This window comes from Uranotaenia lowii, chromosome 2, assembly GCF_029784155.1.
Source record: "Uranotaenia lowii strain MFRU-FL chromosome 2, ASM2978415v1, whole genome shotgun sequence".
Taxonomy (NCBI): domain Eukaryota; kingdom Metazoa; phylum Arthropoda; class Insecta; order Diptera; family Culicidae; genus Uranotaenia; species Uranotaenia lowii.
Genome location: NC_073692.1, coordinates 273633591 through 273651211, shown reverse-complemented (window position 1 = coordinate 273651211; position 17621 = coordinate 273633591).

The window sequence follows — 17621 nt, the reverse complement described above, 5'->3', positions numbered from 1 at the left end:
TGAGAAAACGACACTTTATTTTCGATTCGATTTGGGGGGTTTTATTGGAGCGATCTTAATTGCACGGCGGATTGGTTTGGACTGACTCTGTACTACTATGCTTTGTTTAGAATCGCGAACGAGAGAAAAGAATATAATAAAAAACCTCTCTTATTCACATGCATACAATCACATTTTGTATAAGTGTTTTAACAGAGTGTTTAAAGCTTCTGTTCGAACAGTTGAACAGAGCTTATATCCATCCGAAAGCTGGTTTAGATCACTTTCGGATGGATCAGCTTTGACGTCTGCCTAACTGTTATAAACCGTTCTCACTAACATTTAAACAATCGGACGACACCAAAACAACACCTATGTACATACAGTGAGCGAAATAAGAATAGCACCACTATGTGTTTTGCTTGTTAAAATATGAATGATTGAAAATTACGAAAATTTTCTTCCACAGTTTGTTCTGAATTGCTTAACGGATAAATCAAGCATAAGTTTACTTTTTTAGAACGTAGCAATTGGCGTTGAGGACCAAAAATGTGAAAAAAGGGTGCGAAATAAGAATAGCACCACTTGAGTTTTTCAACAAAAACAAGATTTTTTTTTTTAAATTTACTGTGTAAAAGTGAATAATAATGCTTCTACGAATTTTTCGAATAAATAACTGCATTTTAAGGAGTTTACCAGAATTTCCAAAGGTTTTTAAAAGTTTAAAAGAGGGTTTTAAGAGATGATCCTTGAGCGTTAAGGAATTCGATATTTGAGCTGTAATTCTTTACCAAACTACTTACTTTCTTCAATGAAATGACGTGAAATGATGAAACAAAAAATTGGGGATTAATTTTCAATCAGAAAAAATAGGTTGGAAATCAAAGACTTTGATTTTGCTTAGTAAACCACACTTTTTCCAGTTTCAAGTCGTAGATAGCAGCACTATCATGCAGTTAAAACCAAATTTAGTCTCAATATTGATTTTCCAGGTTTATTTAGGCCCATATTCATCATTTTAGCCGCTTACAAAGTGTTGTCCCGAATCCAACTCCGCCGCCTCACGCCACAAGCAAACAGATTCGTGGGAAGTCATCAGGCCGGCTTCATGGAGGGACGGTCTACGACGGACCAGATATTCACATTACGACAAATCCTCCAAAAATGCCGTGAACACCAAGTCCCTACGCATCATCTATTCATCGACTTCAAAGCCGCATACGATACGATCGACCGTAACGAGCTATGGAAAATCATGGACGAGAACGGCTTTCCCAGGAAGCTAATCAGACTGATCAAGGCGACGATGGATGGAACGCAGTGCTGTGTGCGGATTTCGGGTGAATTGTCGAGTTCATTCGAATCGCGCAGGGGGCTTCGACAAGGTGATGGTCTATCCTGCATGATGTTCAACGTGGCGCTAGAAGGTGTTATTCGACGAGCGGTGGGCGAAATGCGGGGCACGATTTTCAACAGATCCAGTCAACTTATCTGCTTTGTCGATGACATTGATATAGTCGGCAGATCATCTGCGGCGGTGGAGGAGATCTACCGCAAACTGAAACGCGAAGCAGGAAGGATTGGGTTGATGATTAATACGTCCAAGACGAAGTACATGCTGGCCTGCGGATCCGAGACCGACCGAACCCGCCTGTCCAGTAATAACAAGGTCATGATCGACGGTGACGAGCTGGAGATAGTCGAAGACTTTGTCTATCTCGGCTCACTGGTGACCGCAGACAATGACACCAGCCGTGAGATCCGGAGGCGAATTATCAGCGGAAGTCGTGCCTACTATGGACTCCACAAGCAACTGCGGTCGAGAAGACTTTGCCCTCGCACGAAGTGTAACCTGTATATGACGCTTATTAGACCGGTTGTTCTCTACGGGCACGAGACATGGATATTGCTCGAGGAGGACCTGCGTACACTCGGAGTATTCGAGCGACGAGTGTTAAGAACCATCTTTGGCGGCGTACAGGAGAACGGAGTGTGGAGGCGAAGGATGAACCACGAGCTCGCGCGACTCTACGGCGAACCCAGTATCCAGAAGGTGGTGAAAGCTGGCCGGATACGCTGGGCTGGACATGTTGCGAGAATGCCGGACGACTGTCCTGCAAAACAGGTGTTCGCTACGAATCCCGTAGGAACAAGACGAGCGGGGGCGCAACGAGCGAGGTGGTTAGACCAAGTGGAGCGTGATCTGGCGAACGTGGGGTGCCCGAGAAATTGGAGAACGGTTGCTATGAACCGAGTGAATTTTAGGAATTATGTTCGTCAAGTTATGTCGTGAGACGGAATACTATGTAAATAAATAAAATAAATTCATCATTTTGAGGTATTTTCGCATCACAGTTTTGTGGAAGTTCACACACCAAGAATACTGCTAGCCGTCTGGTCCATCATGTTCCATCACAAAGTATAACTTTATTTTGATTATCGGTCTAAAAAAATCACTTTTAGTGACCTTTATGCAATTCTTTTTTTTTTTTGGATTTAGTGATCTTAGAATTTCCAAAGCGTTCACACGGTACATGTATTTATTTCTTGACCAAAATCATCGATCACACCTTAATTAATCCCGGATATTCGAAAATGGGCATGAATTTGGTTAAATGGCAAGAGAGTGCTGCCATCTATGACTTAAAACTAGAGAAATAGTGTTTGACTATTAAAAAATATTAGTATTTTGTGAATTCCAACCTGCTTTTTGGATTTCAACTGAGCTTCATATTTATGTTTCATCATTTTGCATCATACTTATGAATGTTAATGAAGAAATAATGCAGTTTTATAAAGTTTTATAGCTCAAATATCAAATTCCTTAACGCAAGAGGAGCATCTCCAAAAACCCCCTTTTAATACCTTTGAAAACCTTTGGAATTCTGGTAAACTCCTTAAAATGCATTTATTTATTCAAATAATTCGTAGAAGTATTATTATTCACTTTTACACAGTAATTTTTTAAAAACAATCTTGTTTTTGTTGAAAAACTCAAGTGGTGCTATTCTTATTTCGCACCCTTTTTTCACATTTTTGGTCCTCAACGCCAATAGCTACGTCCAAAAAAAGTAAACTTATGCTTGATTTATCCGTTAAGCAATTCAGAACAAACCGTGGAAGAAAATTTTCGTAATTTTCAATCATTCATATTTTAACAAGCAAAACACATAGTGGTGCTATTCTTATTTCGCTCACTGTATACCACGATTTGTACACCGTATTTGGTTTATTTTACCGGTGGGCTGTTTTCTACCTTGTAAAAATGAAATCAGGCCTGTTTATTAGTCAACTAGAGGAAACAGTCAGAAAAATTAATTTTTTATCACTTTCTCTATTGATATTTTCGGATTGGGCTTGAAAAAAAAAACCTTTCACATTCCTTAACTTCAAGGAATCAATCATCTTCACTTTTATTCAAATTTAGCTCACTATTGGATCCTCTAGGACTTCTTGAACGATTGTCTGTGTGAACTTTGGCCGAATAGTTGATTTCTAGCTGTTTTCGGTTCTCCCACTAGGACTTTCCTAGATTTTTTTCGATCCTGCCCAAAAAATGTTGTCAATGAACTTCAGTACAGGACGATATCTCAAAAACCACATGACAGATTGTCACCTTATTTTTTATGCGTACACATTACACTACTAGGTAGCTTCACTGAAAATTTCATAAACCCCCATCCATACAATCAAAAGTTTTTTACAAAACAAAAGCTATATTTTTTTTCGAATACACTCCTTATTTGGCTCACTCAATAGTTGAGCTATAAGTATTCGGCCGAATAGGCCGTATATTTGTTTCTGAAATTTATACAATAACAGAATTTTCAATTTTTTCAAATAATGTTGGATAACACAAGGGGTAAGCATTTTTGTTGCAAATTTTTTAATAGCGATTTTTGAGCGATCCTGAATTTATTTGTCATATTTTGTCTATCACCTCTAGTTTTGGTGATATGACGTGTTTAAATTTAAATAGACCAATTTTGAGTAAACTCCATCTTCAAAACTAGTGAACAGACAAACTTACATGCAAAACACAAACTGATTCTGAATCTATTGATTACCCTCAAGTCAATCAAGAATTAAGATCTCGTCTGAATATACTGACCAGTCTGACCATACTGACTGGACACTCGGTTTCGTTTGTAGGATAATTTTTACCACAGTCCGCAATATCGATTCCAGAGTGCGCATCGATCGATTTGGAGAAATGTTATCTCAGTTAGAAATTGCCAACCAACTTTCGATAAAATTAGTCAATTTCGACGATAAAATTGGGCTGAACAGGTACATTTTTCCTACTGGGCATTTGAATCGGCAAAATGGTAGATTCGCCACCTATCGGCGGTATTGCGAACCTGCTCAATTTGACGAAAAAAATTAGCCAGAAAATGATCGAATTTTTGTTCTAAGTGACCTGTCAGTATGATCAGTGATTTTAGTTTCAGTAATACAGCGCTTTCAACAAATTTAATTTAATAAGTTCAAGGAATTTGAAGAAAAATAACATCATAACATTCCTCACATCATTCGAGAGACAGTCTTCGAATGTTATGTATAGGATATTTGAATTCATGTAACAGCTTGGTCGAAGACTGCGAAACTGATGCTTGATTTATAATATGATTATGAAATTCAAAATATTCCATTTGATTGAAATCTTCATCAAAAATTTAACATTTTGTAATTCCCGTATTTTTTAAGAGTAAGGAAAAATTGACCAAAAATTAAGTGATATAACTTTTTCCTCCACGTAGAAAAATATATTTTAGAAACAATAAGATTTCGACCAAAAATAATAAAATGTTTGGTTGGGAAAAGGCACAAATATATTTTTGGTAACCCTGATTAAAAATATCGATTTGATTTAAACTTATCGTTTGATTGGAAATAAAAATTCACCCTTTTTAAAAATGAATCAAAATTTCTATCGATATAAATATTTTTTTGGGTAAAACGAATAAAATTTTCTGGAATCAAGAGAATGAAAACTGAATCAAAATAACAACAGTTCCAGGGTTTGAAACAGTATTATTTTAAATTAAAACGAAAAGCAGATGAATTTGGTTTCAAATTTATTTTGAATAGTAAGGATTTTCATAAAAGTTTATTGAAACAACCACCTAAAATAACATTTTGTAATTTTATTTATTTCGGTTTTCACTTATTCTTCCGATGGGCATCCACTCTGGAGTTTTGTCTGCTTCGACTTCCATGAAAGATGGGAGGGAAATGCAATAAACCCATTTCTTAGAGTTCGCCTGCCGTTCATTTTCCTGAAAACAAATTGTTATAAAAATTACAAATCTACAATAAATCTCAAATCTCTTGAACATCTCACCTTAATCGAAGTATAAGGATCCATCAGGAATGAATCCAACGCTCCTTTGGGAACTCCGGACCAGACCCCCAGCGCAAAGAACTCCAGCTCCGTTCCTCTTTCAATTTTCAAAGAAAATTTTTCCACGCACTTCTTTTTTCTTTTTTTACTTATCATTTAAAAGTTACACCGTCATTTAAAACAATTCTTTTTCGTTTTAAAACAAACCAGATTTCAAATAAAAGTAATAAAAAATGTGTGTGTACGAATAACAATATTTTTCGTTTATTTGAATTCAGCTTTTTTGTGAAAAGTATCGAAAAATCTGAATTGATAGTATAAAATTAAACAACCATACGTTTTGTTGAAACCAATACCCGTTCTTTTTCTGCGTGTCAGAAGTCATTATTACTCACAGTCTTGAAGAAAGTTGTTCATTGAATTCAAACCTTAGTAATTTGTAATTTGTTATTTTTGTAACATGAAATTTATTAATTTTAACGCAGCCTATCGGTTACAACTAACTATTAGGGTAGAGGCACACTCTCCAACGGACAGGGCTGCCATGAGCCAGGATTTGTCTGTAAAATAAGATTTTTTAAAGATCATCCGGACATTTTTCACAAATTACTTTGCACAAATTTACACAGAACCCGCACATATTTTAAGAACATCAACATTTTCGAAAGAACTATATGTTTTTCTACATAATGACACTAAACAGTAAAAGATTGGAGAAGAGGCAAAATCACACATGCGTTTTGTCAACATTTGTATTCTTATTCATGTAGGAAACGCCACGTTGATGCGTGAAATGCGCATTACTGGTTCAGCTCGCCTATTAGATTTTTTTTACGAGCGATTAAAGATTTTGCAAAAAAGTTTTTTTTCTCGGAAATTGACGGAAAATCATCTAAACGCAAGTTTTTGGGTTCAAATTTTTGGGAGTTGACGTACCTCCAGTAATTCAACTAAAATTGGACTTTTCGACAATATTCTATCAAACTGTAGTATGTCAAAAACGACGAAACACATTTTGTTGAATATTGACTGAGAAATTATAAAAATGAAACAAACATGAGTCAAGTTTTAAAACTTATATGGGAGGAATCAGAATATTAGCGGGTTCGATTTTGTAGAATTTTGAACGAATTTATGTACAAAAAATCTACCAACTTCGATTTTTTAATGAAACTTGTATTGAGATCCAAACCAGAGACTCATGAATTCTGGTTAGTAGTTAGAGTAGTTATTGAATCCCATTCTGAGAATCTCTGAAAACTGGAGAAGCTTTAGATTTAGTATTCAAGGATATCTGAGTGACCATTATGTAGAGCAAAGCGTTTGGTCGTATGTGAGATATTGCAGTTTGAATGAAAGAAGTTCAAAAAGTCTAATTTTCATAGAATGTATGTATCACATGTTTCAAATAGTTAAGAAAATGTTTAATAACATCAGATAAAAGAATAAAAAATATTCAAATCTTAAAATATAAAATTTTGAAGAAACAATATCATTGGAGTTGAATTTCAGAAATGTGTAAAGTGTGAGATATTCTTGCGTGCACCCCAACCAAGGTTGCCGAAATAAAAAAAAAATCCGTAATTTCACAGAATTTTCAACAAATTTTCATCACAGAATCTGTGTCACAGAGCACAGAGTTTTGTAATTTTCACAGATTTCACAGAATTTTTAAATTTTGGATGGATTTCCGAGATTGTAAGTTTTTGGACAATATAAAATTATGATGTCTTACTTTAAATTAGACAAGTATGATAAAATTGGTAATGGTAATTGATTTTGCCCAACTAAAATATGAAAAAGACCCAATTCATCATGAATTTTCTTTGAAATTCAAGGAAATAGCAACACAGAAATCCACTACAGAATTTTTGGGTAGAATCACAGAAAATCAGAATTATTTTCCTCAAAAGCAGAGAATTTTTTTCGGCAACCATGACCCCAACTTCTGTTAAATTCTGTTAAAAAAAATTATGCACGGTACAGTTAGTACATAATTTGTAAAACACTAACTAATAAAGTCATCAATTCTTTGTTCATTTAAATCATGCATTATAAGCAGTGCTGAATACATTCAAGTAATTTATTAATATAAATAGACTTTTTGCACTTATCTCCCAGCGCATTAAGTTCCTAGCTTAAATGAGGTCAAAATAGTCAAAATTACTTTCAAATCAATTATGTTCATTCTCTATGAGTCTAACTGTGGTAAGCAAAAAATAGTAAAAATGAGCCGGTCTAATTCCAATTATTATAAAACGGTTTCCTATTCTTGTCGCAAAATTACGACGAATTATGGGGGCATAGCGAATCGATTTCAATCGAAAATTGACAAATTTATACAAATCAGATTAGTTTGAAATCATTTTTCTAATTTTATTTCAACATTTTTCTCTTGGATTTTATTATTATGATCGTTACATGCATTGACAGGAAGCGTTAAAGCAAAGAAACACGTTGGGAGGAACACTTAATTCGTCTTTCAATATGGCGGAGTGCTTACTTAATGATCCCGCGCCGATCCACCGGTGCATAGGGCCGTGGTAAAAGACCTCCACTGTTGACGATCCGGAGCCAGCGTCTAAATTGGCGGAGTGCGCCAATAATTAATTTCACTTCGCGATTTCAAAATCAAATATCTCAAAAAATAGTTTGAAAAGTGACAAATTTGTGATAGAAAATAAATTCGCAGACGTAAGTTTATCATGCGAAGTAGCCAATTAAAGTGGAAAGTGATTTTTCGGCTCTAAAACATTCATTCATGAATTAAGACGAATCAGAGGGATACAACGGAGGTGGGTACACCTACCCTAGTTCAGGTTAAGGGAACCACTTGTGTAACAAAACGCGTGGAGTTATAATAAATATTTTGATATCTAAAATCTAATATTCGCGTTATGAATATCTGTTCAAAGTAGTCTTGGAGGTAGTTAGCAAACTGGTTTGTCTTTTCACATAAACGCAAGTTGTTCAAACAGGAGGCGCTATACACCGATTTACTCTTCATTGAGTTTGTGGTATGTTGAGGGATGACGAAGCATTTAGATCGATCGTTCCTTCCTCACTGGAAGTGAGAAAGGAGATACTCAGGTAGCTTTTGGTCGTAACCCTGACGCATGAAACAACATATACGCCTTCGATAGTTCTTCAGAAGATCGCAGCCTAGTATGAGTCTTCTGGTGTTCTCTGTAAGTCCCTCTTCGTTTATGATTGAAGACAAATATTGGCGCAGATTTGAAACACCTTAGCAGCTGGTCCTTAAAGGCTGCTGAGAGACCTGGAAAGTAAACTGTATCGCAGTATGAAAAGATGGGTAAAATAAGAGAGTTTCAAACGAATTGGAACAGTGAAAACGGATTGGATTCTACGCAAAGTTCTGAGAGGGAGTAAAACTTTTGATGAAATACTGTTGACGCGGTCGGTCCAATTCATGTTGTGATCTATTGTAAGCCCTAAGTTTTTCATTTTTTTTTCATCAGAGGAATGGTTTGATTACAGAAAATAATGTCAATACTAGGCTGATGTCTCATTAGAACAGCGTAGGGCTAGGTGGGGTAATTATGAACAAAATTTCTTCATTTGGCACACTCACAGTCACCATATGTTTATTTCTTATCATAAATTCTGAAAAGCTGCCAACAATGAATGTTTCCGTGCTCTTCATCATTCTGTAGAACAACTTTTTTTTTTGGTCGTAACTCACGTCCTTGAGACGTCTGTTCATAATTACCCCGTCTGTTCATATTTACCCTCCTGTCTAGGGGGTAATTATGAACACGGATTACGGACTTGGTATAAAATTTTTGAAAAGTAACAGAATTTATACGTTACATTTACCTATAGTAAGCAGTGTATGGTGATTTTTTACTTCAAAAATTATGTTCATAATTACCCCAAAACCTGTTCAAAATTAACCCGATCGCTGTTCATATTTACCCCGAGACTTGTCCAATATGATTTATATGGTGTCAGAAAATCTCAATTCAACACCAAATAATGAAAATAATTATCAGTAAAAAGAGACACGAAAGCCACAACCGTGGTAAAATGTCTATAATAAAATGTCTATAATAAACACAATGGAGGCCCCCGAGCCCTTCGTCACAGTCGCGCAGATTCCAGCCAGCGACAACAGCCGTCCCGGCCCTGTGTTCGAAGAAGGCAACGGGGCTCTCCAGCCTGTGCAATCAGGCAAGTACCCATTTATATCTTTCGCTGCGTTCAGTGACCCGTCCTCGTCTTGCAGAAGCCCTCCTGTCTTTCATCAGAAAACGTCGCAACACATTTTTGAGCCATCCATGAACATTCTCCGCCTGTATTACCAGAACGTGCGTGGTTTGAAATCTAAAATTTCTGAATGCTTTATTGCCGCATCTGAACTATGCTACGAAATCTACACATTCACCGAAACCTGGCTTGATTCTTCAATACCTTCTAGTCAACTATTCGGTTCTGAGTTTAATGTTTTTCGCTGCGACAGAAATAGTGCCAATAGCCGTCGTAGTCGAGGTGGCGGGGTCCTCATAGCGGTTTCAAGCAAGCTTAGTTCATCAATCGTTACATTTAACGACGATAGCATAGAAAACTTGTGGGTGAAGGTGTCCAATGGAAGTAACTCATTCTTGATTGGATCAGCATATATACCACCGGAAAAAAGTCAGGATAGCTCAATTATCGAGTTACATGTTGATGCGTTATCAGAAGCTAGACTACAACACCCTTCAAGTAGTATTATTTTTCTTGGTGACTTCAATCAGCCGCAATTGTTGTGGATTCCTGGACCAAGTAACAGCATGGTGTTGGATTCTTCCTCATTATTGAACACTGCTAGTGCTCAACTCTTGGACGGAACAACATTGAATGGAATGAATCAACGAAACGGGATACGTAACTTCCAAAATCGAACGTTGGATTTGGTTTTTTCGGATGAATCTATTATGATCAGCTCCATAATCGAGGCCAGCGATGTCGTCGTCCCAATAGACATGTATCATTAGACTGAGTCGATTTGGGGTCATTTTGGAATTTATCAAACCCTGGGGTCTTAAAAGCTTCGTCTTGGTCCAAAACTGATCCATGATTTTTTGCAAAATTTTTAAGTATCGTTTACATGAGTAAATTTGAACTTTTAGGTTTGTATGGGAAAATTGAATAATTTGTACTGAAAAATCGTCATCATTTTTGTTTCGTCTGTGCAACCGAGCCAGGTTATGGTTTTTGTGCCAATTTATAAAATTCCCAAAGGAAATTTTCCGCTGAACAACTTTGTCGAAGACCGTAACTTCGTATCTTATTAGAAAAAAAAGTTATTAGCTGTTTAACAGGGGTATATCTTTTCGCACTGATAAACAATAAATTCAATTGACACCCCTGCAGGGTGCCTAGCGAGGTATTGCGTGACTATTTTCCATGCAACACTTCGCGAGGCTCAAGCAGTGATGTCAATTGAATTTACTGTTTATCAATGCGAAAAGACATACCCCTGTTAAACAGTTAATAACTTTTTTTTCCTAATAGAATACGAAGTTACGGGCTTCGACAAAGTTGTTCAGCGGAAAATTTCCTTTGGGAATTTTATAAATTGGCACAAAAACCATCATCTGGCTCGGTTCCACAGACGAAACAAAAATGATGTTGATTTTTCAGTACAAAATATTCAATTTTCCCATACAAACTTAAAAGTTCAAATTTACTCATGTAAACGTTACTTAAAAATTTTGCAAAAAATCATGGATGAGTTTTGGACCAAGACGAAGCTTTTAAGACCCCAGGGTTTGAGAAATTCCAAAATGACCCCAAATCGACTCAGTCTAATGTATCATCCTCCTTTACAATTTGAAATTTCGTTCCCGAATCCCATTGAGTTTGTAGAGGTTTTCGATACATCTGCTCGTGACTTTAGTCGTGCGGATTTCGATACAATCAACCGTGTTCTCTCTGAATATGATTGGTCTAATTTCCATAGCTGTACTGATGTTGATATGGCTGTTAGTACTTTTTGCGCAATTTTGGATGATGTTTTTGACCAATCCGTACCCCTGGTGCGGCCTTCTCTTCGACCTCCTTGGACTAATGCTCACCTGAAGCGTTTGAAACAGACACGTTCGAAATTGCTGCGGAAGTTTTGTAATTCCAGGTGCCTATTTACAAAAATCAAACTAAATGATGCTACAAAACGATATAGGATATACAATCGACTTTTCTATCGCCTTTATGTAAATCGCACTCAGAGTAAACTCCGGCGTAATCCAAAACAGTTCTGGAAATTTGTGAACTCCAAACGGAAAGAATCCGGTCTTCCTGCGATACTCCAATTAAATAGTAGATTTGCTACGTCACCTGCTGAAAAATGCAACCTTTTTGCAACGCACTTCTCCAGTATCTTTTCAGTCGAATCGCCAACTGCCGATCAGCTAAACGCTGCCGTCACGCGATTACCCATTGATGTTCTGGATCTGGACGTTTTTGCTATTAGTGAGGAAATGGTCTCAGAGGCTATCATTAATTTGAAGTATTCCACTTCATTCGGACAAGATGGAATACCAGCGTGCGTATTGAAAAAATGTCGCATTTCACTGATAAAACCTCTTACCCACATCTTTAATCAGTCCCTGGTACAACAGAAATTCCCTTCCATCTGGAAAAAATCTCATATGAGTCCAGTCCACAAAAAAGGCGACAAACAAGATGTTCTTAATTACAGAGGTGTCACATCGCTAGCTGCATGCTCAAAGGTATTGGAGAGGATCGTCAACGATGTTATGTTCTCAGCTTGTCGGAACTGGATCTCTGAGAATCAGCATGGATTTTTCCCTAAACGATCGGTAACTTCAAATCTAACAGTTTTCACATCCTTCTGTATATCGAAAATGGATGGCGGCAAACAAATCGATGCTATTTACACAGATATATCAGCTGCATTCGATTCAGTGAATCATGAAATCCTCCTGAAAAAATTGCAACGCTTAGGATTTTCCGAAAGACTGTGTGCATGGATAAAAAGTTACCTAACGAATCGCCGATTAGCTGTTAAAATTGGTTCTGCTGAATCTTTTGATTTCATTCCAAACTCTGGCGTACCACAAGGCAGCAATCTGGGTCCATTACTGTTTACGCTGTTCTGTAATGATATAAATTTGCTACTCATGGGATGTGGCGTTCTCCAGTATGCAGACGATCTAAAAATATATTTAGTTATAAACAGTCTAGCTGATTGTTACGCGTTACAACGCTTCCTGGACATAGTAGTGAGCTGGTGTGCCTGTAATTTATTGGTTTTGAGCGTTTCGAAGTGCTGTATTATAACATTTGGACGCAGGAAACATCCGTTCTTGTATAATTACAATATACTGGGTGAGCAGTTGCATCGTGTGGAGGAAATAAAGGATCTTGGCGTCTTATTGGACAGTCGTATGACTTTTAAACGTCATTACTCTGTGGTACTTGAAAAGGCAAACCGCATGCTGGGATTCATCATACGTTTGAGTAAAGAATTCACCGATCCGATCTGCTTGCGAGCTCTGTATTGCTGCCTGGTTCGATCTATACTGGAATCGGCGAACCTGGTATGGTGGCCTTTCGAAACTGCTTGGATTACGCGTTTTGAGGCCATTCAACGACGATTTGTGCGTTATGCTCTTCGTGAGCTACCCTGGGAGAATCCTTTAAACCTGCCACCTTATGCTCATCGTTGTGCCCTGCTTGGTCTCCAGACGCTATCGAATCGTCATTCCATCGGCCAATCTCTATTCGTGGCAAAGATTTTACGGAACGAAATCGATTGCGCATGGCTGCTTTCCCGATGTAACATCTATGCACCAGAACGAACTCTTCGCAATCGAAATTGGCTCTCTCTGGAATCAAGAAGTACACGCTATGGCAGCAACGACCCTCTACGTTCCGCTATAACATGCTTTTTACGTCATTTTACACACTTTGACTTTAATGTATCCGTTTCAATTTTTAGACGTCGGATTGAATCTGATTTAAGCGTACAATTACGAAACTAAGAATGCCTATAATGTTATGTACAAATAGTATTAAGTAGATCATTAAGACACCTATGTCAGATGATATTATTTTCAATAAACAACAATAAATAAATAAATAAAAAAAAATTATCAGTAATAAGAAAATGGGTTGTTTTATAAAAACTCGATTCAATTCATGTATAAAACTTATAAAATAAACAAATTTAATCCAAATTTAGAGGTAAAGCAACACAAAAAATAACTATTTAGTGTTTTTTTGTATTGATTTTTTCTATCTTTTGTTTCGGTAGTTTAATTTTATGTTGCATCTTTTACGTTTTGATTGGTTTCTTTTTCTTTCTTTTCTTTATGTCGTTGCTGATCATTTTTATTTGATAGGACCTCTCCATACGTGTGAAATTTTAGGCGAGTTTGGCTACTCGATAGTTTTTACATCCGTTTTAAATGTCCTGCGCAGCAAACTTCAAGTTTTCACCTGAATTTCGTGGGATAGGCTTTTCACGTACGTGTGAGATATAATGAAATTGAAACCTACAGAAAATTCCATTTTTTTCAAAAGACACCCATTAAAATCTTCTTGAAACAGTGAACAATCATTTTTTGCAAGGCTTGTCAGTTCTATATGATCGACTATTTTAAAAAATATACTAATTAAGTTTTTTTATCACCTGTACGAAATTTCACATTAATAGCTCTATTTTCTAAAAAAAAATTATTACTGCAGAAGTTTTCCTCTGCAAACTGAAAAAAAAAAATCTTCAACCAAAATATTTTCATTTGGTACTTAATTTTAGAAAATGTTTTCGAACAAATAATGATTGAAAAAAGTAAGTTAGTATAAAAATAAGACTGCAAGAAAATAGATTTTGGATCCTTGTTATCCGAATGTATCTCAAAAAAAATTATTCTTTGCTGTAATTCTAAAGCTCTAAATAGCAGCACGTTGTCCAAATACACAGGATAATTTATCTTTTTGATCTTTGTTTTGTGGACTTATTTACCTATCAAATTTATCATGGTTTTTTCATATATTTTACTGTTGACCACTACCACAACCACAGAAAACTATTCCTGGGATATACACTGCCGGCCAAAAGTTTGGGATCACCCGCTAAAACATGCAAATTTTGATCGTTTATATCTCAGCCGTCTCAGGATATATTGCAAATCTTCTGGTCTCATTTGGAAGATAATGAGCAATAGCTATTTCGGAGGTATTTTGCCCATAAATAATGCACCTAAAACTTAACCTAAAGTTAGAACATTTTCAAAAAATCGCACTAAATATTCAAAGCCAATCATCTCGCGATAGGCTGAACCGAATTTCAAAATTTGAGTTGCCTTATTCTATACTTCTCAGAGCACAATCAAAAAATTTTGTGCAAAAATTTAAGAATGTACTTTAAATTAATAAAATAGACACTTAAGTTATCGTCCAAAAGTTTGGGATCACCCCTCAGTATGGTGTATCGGCCAAAAACATGCAAATTTATCTCATTTATATCCTTCTCATCTAACATCGTATTGCAGATCTGAAGGGTGCATTTGAAAGCTTAGGAGTTGTTGTTTTTTCATACAAAAATTATATTTTACAGTGATAACCATAAAAAATTTACCTGAAATAAATTGTTTTTTGAAAATTCACACTTATGATTGTGAATTTTTTATGGTTATGAATAGAAAATATAATTTTTAATGAATTTATGAAAAAACAACAATTCCTACGCTTTCAAATGCACCCTTCAGATCTGCAATACGATGTTAGATGAGAAAGATATGAATGAGATAAATTTGCATGTGTTTAAAAGAATGATCCCAAACTTTTGGCCGATACATCATACTAGGGGTGATCCCAAATTTTTGGACGATAACTTAAGTCTCTATTTTATTAATTACATTCTTAAATTTTTGCACACAATTTTTCGATTGTGTTTTGAGAAGTATACAATAAGGATTCTAATGCTAACCAAATTTTGAAATTTGGTCCACCCTATCCCAAGATGATCGGCTTTGAATATTGAGTTCGATTTTTTGAAAATGTTCTTACTTTGGGTTTAGTTTTAGGTGCAAAACTAAAACTTTATTTTTGGGCAAAATACCTCCAAAATTGCTATTGCTTATTATCTTTCAAATGAGATCAGAAGATTTGCAATATGTCCTAAGACGGCTGAAATATGAACGATCAAAATTTACATGTTTTTTAGCGGGTGATAAAAAACTTTTGGCCGACAGTGCAGGTTTTCGTTTTAAGTATTACCGTTAAAACTATTCGTACGCACCACTCACTAATCCTAAGAAAACATTTGACTGCATTTTTTTTCTATCAACAAAAAGCAAGTTCTTATCACTATTTTTTAAAACCAAATTAAGACTCGTTTAAATGCGGATTTAGCTTTTTTCAAAATTTCTGTTTTATAAACTTTTATCACTATTGAAGTTTTATTCAGTTTTGATAAAATTGTGTTCAAAATTTTTTTCAAAGACTGGAAAGAACTGGTATGTTTTTTTTTAGATCCAAATCTCATTTTTAAGAGAAAAAACATCAATTTATCAAAAACTCAAAACTTAACACATTTCAAACCTAATTTAATAATGAAATTTATTAAATTTGGTCCAGTAAGATCCTGGGATATAGAATGCCGAGTGTTTATGTTTCCCGGCTAAGATTTCTTTACGGTCCTGTGTTAAGATCTTACAAAAGGGGGTGGAGCGGTAGTTGTGTGAGAAATTTCTTACAACGGTAGGAGGGGGAAAGGGGTCTGGAAATGCTTGGGTAATAAGTGAATGGCCTCCTAAGTTGATGAATAAAACATTTGATCATCAAAAAGCTAAAGAAATGTCAGGAAATGTGTGTTCATGATTACCCCATAGGACGAAAACTATGGGGTAAATATGAACACTCATCTGTAAATCTGCGCGGATAAAATTTTTCAAAATTTCTTTAACATCCAGATAAAGCATCATAAACTGGATGTAAAACAGTTGATAACAACATTCCAGCTGGATTTCCTATGATCAGATGTCCAAAACCTTGAACACTGTCCAAAACGATTTCCGTTTCACGGGGTAATGGATTTTTAAAACATCTAAAATGATATTATTAAGATTTGAAAACAGATCGGAAACAGCTTATAGCTATCAATCAGATGTTAAACTACCACTTTGGGAACTTTTTGTGTTTATTCATCCCCCACACCAGCGCGTATGGCACTTGTTCGGAATTACCCCGTGTTCATAATTACCCCACTTGACCCTACTACCTCCCATCGCTTCGTGAGAAAAGACGATACGAGATTACAGGCGGGTGACGAGAAAAAACTCGGAACTTCCTTGCTAGCGATCGATGACCCAGTTGAATGCTAGTGAGAGTCAAAAAGAACCGATATTGTGCAATGATCGTTGTCGATTACTTAGAAGCGCCGATGTGGTCTATCTGGTATTGCGCGAATCTGGTTCTGGTATGCCAAGCGTACTGAGTTAGATTCCCGGTATCGGCAAAAAAAAAAAACTTTTAGGTTCGAATCCCATAAGTGGCCGACAGGTAAAATGTAACTGACTATTTAATAATAATGTTCAATCAGTTGCTAGCTTACCAGGTGTATAAAGTCTGTTTCACATAGAATCTGGTCGCATCTTTTCATTTACTGCAGCGCCCCTAGTTGTCACATCGCAAATCTGTTGACAGTGTTTTGATCCGGATGGTTTGGTGAAAATTCCATCAAGATTTAAGCAGCCAGTCAAAAGTTATCGACGATGGAACGCGAAAGGCGAGAAGAAACTCTGTACATTCACGTAGAGAAACCGACGTGGTCAGGGGTAAAGATCGCGAAATTCCTGAAATATCCAAAATCGACTGTAAATTCGGTGCTGCAACGTCACCGGGAGACCGTTACGGTGGATCGAGCAAAACAAACCGGGCGTAAAAGTAGAACATATGACCGGAAGCTGCGAGCAAAGGTAGTTCGATCAGTTCACAATAATCCTGGAATCTCCTTGCGTGATTTGGCGAAAAAGTTCAAGACAAACCACAGTACAGCTCGACGAATTTGTTTGCGACAAGGCATGCGGTCGTATCATGCAAGCAAACACCCCAACAGGACGCTGAAACAAAACCTGGTTGCCAAAACCAGGGCAAGGAAGTTGTTCCACAGAGAACAAACGTACAAGCTCGAACAAAAAATCTTCAAAAAAGTTCATTTCAAATGCTGGTATCCAAAAAATACGTTGAAAATTGACTTGAAACAGTGCCATCTATTGCGCCGTTCAAAAGTTATAAATCAAAGGGTATTCGGAAACAATTCACTCCG